At 40.3% G+C, this 10,628-nt stretch overlaps 1 protein-coding gene across 1 annotated transcript in view; it reads left to right on the top strand.

Moving 5' to 3' along the window:
* Window positions 1–1,104: 1,104 nt before the first annotated feature.
* The window catches only part of gpsm1a (G protein signaling modulator 1a), a 30,391-nt gene continuing 20,867 nt past the window's right edge, over window positions 1,105–10,628 (top strand). The window contains exon 1 of the mRNA XM_041899914.2: window positions 1,105–1,366. The gene's annotated coding sequence lies outside the window, so the exon portion shown is untranslated. The remainder of the gene's footprint in view (window positions 1,367–10,628) is intronic.

Genomic DNA, 10,628 nt, shown 5'->3' with positions numbered 1-10,628 from the left:
CGCAGGACTGGCTTCGGGACAAGTCTCTGAATTGCCTTGAAAGGCCCAGCCAGAGCCCGGACTTGAACCCGATCTTACATCTCTGGAGAGACTTGAAAATTGCTGTGCAGCGACGCTCCCCATCCAACCTGACAGCGCTTGAGAGGATCTGTAGAGAAGAATTGGAGAAACTTCCCAAATACAGGTGTGCCAAGTTTGTAGCATCATACCCAAGAAGACTCGAGGCTGTAATCGCTGACAAAGGTGCTTTAACAAAGTACTGAGTACAGGGTCTGAATACTTATGTAGATGTGATATTTCAGTAAAAAAAAATTACATTTGCAAAAAGATCTACACACCTGTTTTTGCTTTGTCATTATGGGGTATTATGTGTAGATTGAGGGGGGGGGGAACTATTTAATCCATTTTAGAACAAGGCTGTAACGTAACAAAATGTGGAAAAAGTCAAGGGGTCTGAATACTTTCTGAATGCACTGTATATCATACTAATGCAGTCGAATGTAATATATCATACTAAAGCAGTCAAGCATAATATATCATACTAAATGGATCAAGACGTAGGATACTATACGTCCTACAATTTGTATTATATTGAACAACCGCTATTACATTGGTAGGCCAATGTAACCTAAGGTAAAGTAACATATCATACTAAATGGAGTGGCATGGATATTTGTAAAATATAATACATTTTATTCTGAGACCAGGTTGAATAGTAACCAATAGCTTACCAAATAGCAGGGTCAGGCTGTTTAAATGGTAGATTTTTACTTGAATAAACACAATTGTTAGTTACTTTTTTGTATGTGGGCTCTTTCAATGCAAGTTATTTCAAGCTAAAGACATTAATACTTCACAATGAGGTCACATTGTATTTGCTAAACACAAAATGGCTAAACCAGCCCTCCTCTTTTTATCCCTTATCCTTCTTCCTGTGTCACGTTCACTCTCAATTCCAGCGTGGATATGTATTGTTGGGGTATCACAAAGGCACAAAGGCAAATGCCTCATCAGGAAATTCCATGGCTGACTGATCTGATCCTAGTCACACTGTCCCAATCGCTTCCCTGTCAGCGCTGATGCCTCTCACAAGCCCTTGCACTCATCAAGGGCCCAGAGAACAGGAACACACATGTTATAATTATGGACCCACACCATTTGCAAAGATATCGAATTACTGTAGTGATCTTTCCATCGCTTGAACTGTACTTTCTGTCTGTGTTCAGCTTAGAAACGCAAAGGGCACCGTGGATGGGTAGTAATAGGAAAACGACAGCACAAAGAGGCCAATCTGCAGCCAGTGGAGTACGGACCTTTAATCCTGGCATTCTCTGGCGTCCACAGATAAGGGCTCAACAAGGCACGTGTGAGTTAATTGCATCATGTAGAGCACCTGATGGATGCTACAGGAACATGGTGAACATACAGATGTAGGATCTTAATTTGATCATTCTTATGTTGCTGAGAATTTTCCTGCATAGCAGGAAATGCAAACTTGTAGTGTATTCTAGGTTTTAAAAGGCTTCTAAAGTTTGCAATTTCCACTTTAAAATGTCAGACTTGATTTGCCCAAACAAAACATTTATCAACACCTACAAAACATTTCCATTAATTATAATCCACATAATAATTCACATTTCCTGTTGCTGCAGGATTATTTTCCTGCTGTATCAAACTGGCTCAAATGAAGAACTACATCTGTAGTCCTCTTCTCATGTGAGTAAGGAAAAGTTGGAGGCTTTTGTAAATTGTTTCAAATCGATTTGAGTGGGTGTATCATTAACAGCAATTGTCCAACAATGTTTTTGTTCATATCGAGGGCCATTTGGAGAGCTTTTCATGATCCATGTCATAATATGAGGACATATGGGACATGGGACTGTCTCACTCTATTGTTCATAATGTATTTATTATTTCATGGCTAAGACTAAGGGTTAGATTTACTAACCCAGCCTTTGCACCAGGTACAGAATTTGCACCAGTTTTTCCAAAAGGAAATAAAGATTGAGGACAGAACAAAAACATAAAATACCGGTGCATGAGGTTAAAGGAAAAATCCACCCAAAATCACAAATGCCTATAATTTACAGTGTTAAATAACACTAATATGTGAGAACAATATTTTTTTGTGAACAAATGTTTCATTTTGTCATTTAATAAGGTTGCTAGCAACGTGAAAATCGTTGTGGAAAGCAGTTGCAGCTCAAATCAACTAGAAAACCCACAATCCAATGCTCTCTCTGTGGGCTGGCTAGCAAATGTAGCTACACAATAATACCAGTGGTGGAAAAAGTACCCAATTGTCATACTTGAGTAAAAGTAAAGATACCTTAATAGAAAATGACTAAAGTAAAAGTGAAAGTCACCCAGTAAAACTTTACTTGAGTAAAAGTCTAAAAGTATTTGGGTTTAAATATACTTACGTATAAAAAGTAAATGTAATTGCTAAAATATACTTAAGTATCATAAGTAAAAGTAAAAGTATAAATAATTTCAAAATCCATTTATAAAGCAAACCAGACGGCATCATTTTCTTGTTTTATTTTATTTACGAATTGCCGGGGGTATGCTCCAACACATCATTTACAAATGAAGCATGTGTTTAGTGAGTCTGCCACATCAGAGATGCAAATTTCCTGTCCTGCTAAGCATTCAAAATGTAGCGAGTACCTTTGGGGGCGTCAGGGAAAATGTATTGAGTAAAAACTACATAATTCTATTTAGGAATGTAGTGAGATAAAAGTAAAAGTTGTCAAAAAATATAAATAGTAAAGTAAAGTACAGATACCCAAAAAACTACTTAAGTAGTATTTTTACTTAAGTACTTTACACCACTGAATAATACCAAAGTCAATATCAGCATGTGAAGTAGCTAGTAATCTGTAAAATCGCCTAAACAAACTGCATTATCTATTTAGTAGTCTACAATCTCACTATGTTCAACCTGAAGATCGATGTGCCTCGCAGAGTGGAGTCTGACATTCGCAACGGCACCATGCAATGCACCCTGGACTGAAAGGGCAGACAAATAGGAGAAATGTGGTGGACCATCTGTTAAATTACAAATTTCTCGAGGTAGGAATATCGCAAAAATATTATCAATGGCTCGTTCAAGAGAAGACAACCTCACGTGTTATGACAGCAGCCAGTATTGAAATCTGACCTGTATGATAGACGTTTTTGCGATCTAAAAGTTGTATTCCTATTAACTTCCAGTATAGTGAGAGCGGTTTTATTGCAATGCTACGTCATAGTGGCCAAATTTCTGCCTGCTTGAATTGCAACAGCTCAGATACACATGAAAACTTGAAACTACCCCGGGAATCAATAGAACATCGCTCAGAGTTGCACAAAAACAATAACATTCAAAATGGGTGAATATTTCCTTTAAGTATACAGTTGAAGTCGGAAGTTTACATTTTCCTTAGCCAAATACATTTAAACTCAGTTTTTCACAATTCCTGACATTTAATCCTAGTAAAAATTCCCTGTCTTAGGTCAGTTAGGATCACCACTTTATTTTAAGAATGTGAAATGTCAGAATAATAGTAGAAATAATTATTTATTTTCAGCTTATATTTCTTTCATCACATTCCCAGTGGGTCAGAGGTTTACATACACTCAATTAGTATTTGGTAGCATTGCCTTTAAATTGTTTAACTTGGGTCAATCGTTTCAGGTAGCCTTCCACAAGCTTCCCACAATAAGTTGGGTGAATTTTGGCCCATTCCTCCTGACAGAGCTGGTGTAACTGAGTCAGGTTTGTAGGCCTCCTTGCTCGCACACGCTTTTTCAGTTCTGCCCACAAGTGTTCTATAGGATTGAGGTCAGGGTTTTGTGATGGCCACTCCAATACCTTGACTTTGTTGTCCTTAAGCCATTTTGCAACAACTTTGAAAGTATGCTTGGGGTCATTGTCCATTTGGAAGACCCATTTGCGACCAAGCTTTAACTTCCTGATTGATGTCTTGAGATGTTGCTTCAATATATCCACATAATTTTCCTTCCTCATAATGCCATCTATTTTGTGAAGTGCACCAGTCCCTCCTGCAGCAAAGCACCCCCACAGCATGATGCTGCCACCCCCGTGCTTCACGGTTGGGATGGTGTTCTTTGGCTTGCAAGCACACCCTTTTTCCTCCAAACATAACAATGGTCATTATGGCCAAACAGTTCAATTTTTGTTTCATCAGACCAGAGGACATTTCTCCAAAAAGTACGATCTTTGTGCAGTTGCAAACCGTAGTCTGGCTTTTCTATGGCGGTTTTGGAGCATGGCTTCTTCCTTGCTGAGCGGCCTTTCAGGTTATGTCGATATAGGACTCGTTTTATTGTGGATATAGATTTGTTTGTACCTGTTTCCTCCAGCATCTTCACAAGGTCCTTTGCTGTTGTTCTGGGATTGATTTGCACTTTTCGCACCAAAGTACGTTCATCTCCAGGACATAGAACGCGTCTCCTTCCTGAGTGGTGTGACGGCTGCGTGGTCCCATGGTGTTTATACTTGCATACTATTGTTTGTACAGATGAATGTGGTACCTTCCGGCGTTTGGAAATTGCTCCCAAGGATGAACCAGACTTGTGGAGGTCTACCATTTTTTTTCTGAGGTCTTGGCTGATTTCTTTTGATTTACCCATGATGTCAAGCAAAGAGGCACTGAGTTTGAAGGTAGGCCTTGAAATACATACACAGGTACACCTCCAATTGACTCAAATTATGTCAATTAGCCTACCAGAAGCTTCTAAAGCCATGACATCATTTTCTGGAATTTTCCAAGCTGTTTAAACGCACAGTCAACTTAGGGTATGTAAACTTCTGACCCACTGGAATTTTGATACAGTGAATTATAAGTGAAATAATCTGTCTGTAAACAATTGTTGGAAAAATTACTTTTGTCATGCACAAAGTAGATGTCCTATCCGACTTGGCAAAACTATAGTTTGTATCAAAAAATATGTGGAGTGGTTGAAAAACTAGTTTTAATGACTCCAACCTAAGTGTATGTAAACTTCCGACTTCAACTGTAAATGAAAATATTTTAGCTTTGTTTTATACCTTAACACCTGATGCAAACACTTAGTAAATTTGTCCCTTTGGGGCACATTTTGTGGTGCTAAAAAAGCACAGTGCCGTTGTCACGAGAATTTTGTTATCTCAATGGTTGAAGTCAAACACTTCTTAAATCTTTGAATAATTCCCAAAAGATTGTAAATCTCTTAGTTTGAATAAATTAAACAAAGACCCAATTCTGCAATGGTCAGCATGTTTATTCATGAGAGCGCTCTGTAACAAAATGGTCGTACAATCTTTTTATACCCACACGTCAGAGGAAAAATCCCACCCCTCTTTAGGCGGGCTGTATTTTTCCACTGTACACATCTTGTAAGCTCACACCTGGGTTTAGCTCATGTGATTTTCCTCTGCTCTCCTGACCATCAGGTCACACACACACACACACACACACACACAAACACACACACACACACACACACACACACACACACACACACACACACACACACACACACACACACACACACACACAAGTTCTTATCATAGTCTACTCCTTGCTCGGGCAGGCTGCATTCTTTAGTTATCGCCGTCCTCACAATATCCTGCAAGCCTTTTCACTCCCCTTTCCCTGTGTGTTTTTGGAATCAGTCTCCTGTTATTGGTTTCAATCGTTTTGCACTTCTGCTTGCCTAATTACAAGACACAAATACTCTGTTGCTGGGATATAAACACATTTGATTAACTCTCTAAGCTCTAGTCTACTAATTAGTCATACATTATTAGTTTAACAGAGGGTGTGACATTTTAGTCATATCTTACTCACACATTTCTTAATCAATCCACCCTTTGACTAAATTTCACACAAACATTTAAAATACATTCTTATAAAACGAAACACTCAAAATATACATTGTTATGAAATGAAACACACACATCGAAGCATAAAACTTGATTTGCATATAAAATGAATCACTAGTACAAAACACACTATAATAACACAATTTGCCTGACATGCTACCAAATTTTACTTCCAACCATAACACTTCTTGTTTAGATTTTCGTTATGGTCTTCATTTGAAAAGATAGTATACTAAACATTAAAAATTGTCTCATTTAATTTAGTTGAATCAGGGTTAAAATCTTCTGCATCGTCCACTAGAGAGGGAGGATATAGGTTGTCGTTCCATCGGTCTGAGTAGGGAATGGACCCATAGGTCACAATCTGCAGGGCTACTGCTTCGTCCAACGCCTTGCTCACCAACCCTCTGACACAGGGAATAAGACAACATCCACAAAGAACAAGCATACCCATACAAGCTATAGCTGCACCCAGAATAGTTGCAACAATAGTTTTCCATTTACCAAACATTTCATCAGCCCATCCAGTCAATTATGTATTCACCCCCCAGTTCTCAGCCCATTCTTCACTCAATGCAGTGAGACCTGCCAGTGCTCTAGTTACTGTACCATCTGGGGCTGTATTGTTGGGGATAAACGTACAATGACCTCCCACCATCTTGCAAATCCCGCCCTTCTCTGCTAAAAGCATATCGAGAGCCAACCTATTCTGCCAGGTCATGAGTGAGGTGGCGGATAGTTGGTCTGAGATTCCCTTTAATGAACCTTTGTTGATTGTAATAGATGTAATTAATCCAGTCAACATTTTTATTAATTGTAACCCACCAGAAAAACGTTGTTGTAAACCCTTCTCCAATTTGATCTGCGATTCGCATTACTTTGGCATCTATAACATTGATAATCTCCGGGGGTCATGGTGAATTAGGGTGGCTTAACATTCTCTTTTTTTTTAAGCGGATGTTTTAATATCAGAACAATTAGGTGAGGTTTTGTTTGATCCCAAATATATCATACAAGAGAACATGGTCTGAGGCATAGGTGCAGTTAAAAGGGTTGGCCTACCTGTTGAAAAGGCATAGTTTGACCCAACGCCCTAGCTGTGTAGTTCATCCACTTTACCCAGAAGTTCTCTTTTGAAATTCCTTCTACTTCTCCTTTGTTCATTTCCTGCATGAGGAAACATTCTACCCTTGGTGGTTTAGTGCTATTTAGGATTCCTTCTGAGTGTCACGCCCTGGCTCTGGGGACTCTTATATGTTGAGCCAGGGTGTGTAGGGTCTATGTTTTGTGTTCTATGTTCAGTTTCTAGTTCATGTGTTTTCTATGTTGGCCGGGGTGGTTCCCAATCAGAGGCAACGTGAATCAGCTGTTGCTTGTTGTCTCTGATTGGGAACCATACTTAGGCAGCCTTTTGTGCACTTGTCATTTGTGGGATCTTGTTCCGTGTAGGTTTGTGTGTTTATTACCTAGGACTTCACGTATCGTTTTGTTGTTTTGTTGTATTGTAGAAAGTACTCATTAAAAGATGTACTTATATCACGCTGCACCTTGGTCCGCTTCCTCTAACGATCGTGACACTGAGGGCCTTCCAAAGGGTGTTAGACTAGTTTTTGATACCTCTAGTGATAACATTGGATCTACCTGCTGTTCTGTCTCAGGGGTGGAAGATTCATTTCTCTCCTGAAAAATGAGCTTCACACATGTATCTTCCCCGACATCATCAACACAGACTCAATAGTTCCTTGCTATGTCATCTTGCATAATTGACTTTACCGTTATCACCAGTTCCGTTTTACATTTATCATGGGTTTGTTTAATTCCTCATCGGTGTGCTGCGTCCATCCCATTCTCATAGTATGTTCCCCAGGTATGTTTAAACACCTTTGCCCAAGGACATATGCTATCCCCAGTGCAAATGTATTTACCATACCTTCTAGGACATTCCTTTCTTGTACACGCCTCCCTCTTACCAATGCCCCCAAAACCTCCTAACTCTTCATGGGAGAAGTCGAATAGTACTTTGAATCCCCCATCTTGTCATAACCTGACTTTAACTATAAAATAATAATTTCCCCAATAGTCTTTCTTGGTTTCAGTATTTCTACGAGATCAAATCAGTGCCTTGGTATTATTTGGTTCATCATTTCCCTGTTTAGGTTGACCTGGATTAATCCATAATATGGTTAACACGATGATGCAGCTCAGAGTCCCCTAAAATCCCCAAAACCGCCATCCCAATCCTGTCCCTGACCCACCTGCCTGGTACATCCCTATACCCACACCTCTAGGAACACCCCACAGTGATGAAAGGTCGGGGTAGGGTTTCTTCGTTAACAGAGTTTACCCCCGAACCCTAGTGGTGCAGTTCTTCTCTTTAACTCTGTGTGTGTTCAACGGTGCTGGTATGTGGGCGTAACTTTTGGGTAACGTGGACCCAAGTGGCTCTCTCAACTATTCTTACAGCGAAGGCAGTTACCAATAGGACTTGGTATGGTCCCTCCCAGCGGGGCTGCTTCCAGTCTTTCTTCTTTAAGGATTGGATCCACACCCAGTCACCTGGTTGGATAGAGTGGGTTACCTTCTCCTTTAGTTCTCCTGTGGGACACAAAATCTTTGACATAGGGTTTGGTTAACGAACAGTCTCCTCATATGCTCTGCCAATGTGTCTTCTGCCTCTATGTCTGTCTGTTCTAGTGTACCTAACTCGGGCATTCTATATGGTCTCCCAAACACTTTTTCAAAGGGGGATAACCCAATTTATCGAGTGTTACCCTGATCGTCATTAATACTATCGGTAGACATTGTACCCAGTTGCTTCCCTTCACTCCGTGATAACTCTATAAAATCCATTTCCAATTGCTGGACTGGATATTTTGCCAGGGGATATTCCCCCTGGGGTGCTCTCTCTACCTTGGTGATTATTCTGTGCACAGATGACACACGAATCTGGTAATTCGTTATACCCTAGGCCACAAAGTGTTTCCTAAGTGTTTCCTAACCTGTTCCTGCTCTACCAAAGTTTTTTCTAACCTGCTCTACCAACCCCCCATTTGACACATGACTTTACTCATGTGTCAATATTTCTGCATATCAAAACGGTGACTTTAATCAAATTAATAATTTAGCCTTATGCTAGACATTATCTCGTAGGATTGCCCCTTTCTTTTTCCACATGTTCAATTCTTTATCCTGTCTTTACAGTATGAAAATGTATGCACTCACTAACTGTATGTCGCTCCGGATAAGAGCGTCTGCTAAATGACCAAAATGCAAAATGTAATCAAGAACATAGGAAATATCTGTTTCCCCGTATATTGTTCCTGTCACCCTTCTTAATGTGATATTTCACTCGTTTGCCAATATAATCCCTTACTTCGTATAAGTAAGCAGTGATATTTTGTTCCCAGGCATCTATTTAAAAAAAAAATTGATACGTTGTCTTCTACTGTCCCTTAACATACAGTGGGGAAAAAAAGTATTTAGTCAGCCACCAATTGTGCAAGTTCTCCCACTTAAAAATATGAGAGAGGCCTGTAATTTTCATCATAGGTACACGTCAACTATGACAGACAAATTAAGAAAAAAAAAATCCAGAAAATCACACTGTAGGATTTTTAATGAATTTATTAGCAGATTATGGTGGAAAATAAGTATTTGGTCACCTACAAACAAGCAAGATTTCTGGCTCTCACAGACCTGTAACTTCTTCTTTAAGAGGCTCCTCTGTCCTCCACTCGTTACCTGTATTAATAGCACCTGTTTGAACTTGTTATCAGTATAAAAGACACCTGTCCACAACCTCAAACAGTCACACTCCAAACTCCACTATGGCCAAGACCAAAGAGCTGTCAAAGGACACCAGAAACAAAATTGTAGACCTGCACCAGGCTGGGAAGACTGAATCTGCAATAGGTGAGCAGCTTGGTTTGAAGAAATCAACTGTGGGAGCAATTATTAGGAAATGGAATACATACAAGTCCACTGATAATCTCCCTCGATCTGGGGCTCCACGCAAGATCTCACCCCGTGGGGTCAAAATGATCACAAGAACGGTGAGCAAAAATCCCAGAACCACACAGGGGGACCTAGTGAATGACCTGCAGAGAGCTGGGACCAAAGTAACAAAGCCTACCATCAGTAACACACTACGCCGCCAGGGACTCAAATCCTGCAGTTCCAGACGTGTCCCCCTGCTTAAGCCAGTACATGTCCAGGCCCGTCTGAAGTTTGCTAGAGTGCATTTGGATGATCCAGAAGAGGATTGGGAGAATGTCATATGGTCAGATGAAACCAAAATATAACTTTTTTGGTAAAAACTCAACTCGTTGTGTTTGGAGGACAAAGAATGCTGAGTTGCATCCAAAGAACACCATACCTACTGTGAAGCATGGGGGTGTAAACATCATGCTTTGGGGCTGTTTTTCTGCAAAGGGACCAGGACGACTGATCCGTGTAAAGGAAAGAATGATTGGGGCCATGTATCGTGAGATTTTGAGTGAAAACCTCCTTCCATCAGCAAGGGCATTGAAGATGAAACGTGGCTGGGTCTTTCAGCATGACAATGATCCCAAACACACTGCCCGGGCAACGAAGGAGTGGCTTCGTAAGAAGCATTTCAAGGTCCTGGAGTGGCCTAGCCAGTCTCCAGATCTCAACCCCATAGAAAATCTTTGAGGGAGTTGAAAGTCCGTGTTGCCCAGCGACAGCCCCAAAACATCACTGCTCTAGAGGAGATCTGCATGGAGGAATGGGCCAA

Source organism: Coregonus clupeaformis, chromosome 16 (genome assembly GCF_020615455.1).
Source record: "Coregonus clupeaformis isolate EN_2021a chromosome 16, ASM2061545v1, whole genome shotgun sequence".
NCBI classification, from domain to species: domain Eukaryota; kingdom Metazoa; phylum Chordata; class Actinopteri; order Salmoniformes; family Salmonidae; genus Coregonus; species Coregonus clupeaformis.
This window is presented reverse-complemented; position numbering and strand designations above follow the sequence as displayed.